The 1,471-nt window shown below is 37.7% G+C and overlaps 1 long non-coding RNA gene across 1 annotated transcript; it reads right to left on the reverse strand.

Moving 5' to 3' along the window:
• Window positions 1–26: 26 nt before the first annotated feature.
• Window positions 27–1,265, reverse strand: LOC113475548. The gene is made up of 2 exons (XR_003397292.1): window positions 1,142–1,265; window positions 27–988 (listed from the first exon to the last, which is right to left on the reverse strand). It is a non-coding gene; the product is annotated as an uncharacterized LOC113475548 (long non-coding RNA).
• Window positions 1,266–1,471: the final 206 nt, after the last annotated feature.

The following is a 1,471-nucleotide window of genomic DNA, read 5'->3' on the forward strand; positions in this document are numbered from 1 at the left end:
AAGGACGTATTTTTTAATCAAAATTTAATGCATCCAAAACAATCTTGGTCAGATTTTCTTGCGAGTAAATTGGCATTTAATCCGAGATGAAGAGCGTTCTAATGAGAGACGACGATTTAGAATACAAAAAAAGATAACGACGAATCATTTTATCAAAATGTATACCGCCGAGTTCAGTGATAAAAAACCTCGAATTTTAAAGATATTATATCTGTCCTCTAAATCTAATAGTATTACATCCACTCACGTCAGAATTCCCAAAAGCGATTTCGTTGCTGACCCAGACTTTGGCGACACCTGGATTTTTTACCGATGCTGCGCTAACCGTCGCGACAGGCATTTAGTCGCGTAAGAATGGACATCTGCAGTAGATTTTGGCGACACTGGGGACCGTGGCTCGCGCCGAAACTCGGTTTTGCGACGTTGACGTCACTAAACTTAACAGTTATTGCCGCGACAATAAATATAAATAAATTAAATTGGACTAGGTGTCGCGAGCAATGCTCGGCGACAGCCTGGCTCGCGACACCTAGTCCAAAACGGCTCAATCGCAGCTCTGATCGTGTGTATAAGCGTCACATTTTTACGCTCTGCGCCGGCGTAGGAAACAAAAGAAAACGCATGCGGTAGCATACATTCAATACCAATTCAAAGCAGAATTAGCAAGCAGTCTGTGTTTTATAACTTATACGATTTATACAACATGTTTAATCTTTTCGATTTTAAAACAGTGTAATAAAATAACAAGTGTATACAAATTTTAAATAAAATATTTTATTGGTAAAATCGATATCTTGCAACTGGTCTTCACAAAACTCTGATTTTCGCGTGGTGCCTAAAAACGACGTGTTTTTGGCCACTGTCCAAGCTCGGCCAGGACGATACTTTGTATTATCATGTTGCAATTTGCATTGGTTCCAATTTACTGATAGCGCCGCTCCTCGCTCTCATATTTACACCAATTAAAATTCACATAATCGCGGTTTATCTGCATTTAAAATTGTCACTAATATTGGTTGCTGACTTAAATTTATATCGGTAATAAAACAGTTATACGAACTATAGAAGCACATAAACCACAATTGTTTTCAAAAATTTTAATAATTTGTCAAAAGTATTATGACGTAGTAGTCATCCTTACATTTATAATCCATGATGAACGAGCCACTGGCGTCGATTTATATGGTGCAGGGTATGCAGGCCTACCCTGACAATTTTGCAGGGGTTGCAGCAACCCCTGGATTTTCAAATTATTAAAGGAAATTATTCTTGAATTCTTCTTAAATAAATATATTTAACTTTATCAAACAATTACTTTATAGTAGTTACGCAACACCTTCATTCTCCCAACGCATAAACTAGCCGTTTTTGTACCCTGCGCGGTTACCTATAACGGCTGCGTGTTACGTCAGACAAGTGTTTACGTCACATTGATAATCGCAAAATCGCCAATTGTTACAGTAACAATTAT

The sequence above is a fragment of the Ciona intestinalis genome, unplaced genomic scaffold (assembly GCF_000224145.3).
Source record: "Ciona intestinalis unplaced genomic scaffold, KH HT000868.1, whole genome shotgun sequence".
NCBI lineage: Eukaryota > Metazoa > Chordata > Ascidiacea > Phlebobranchia > Cionidae > Ciona > Ciona intestinalis.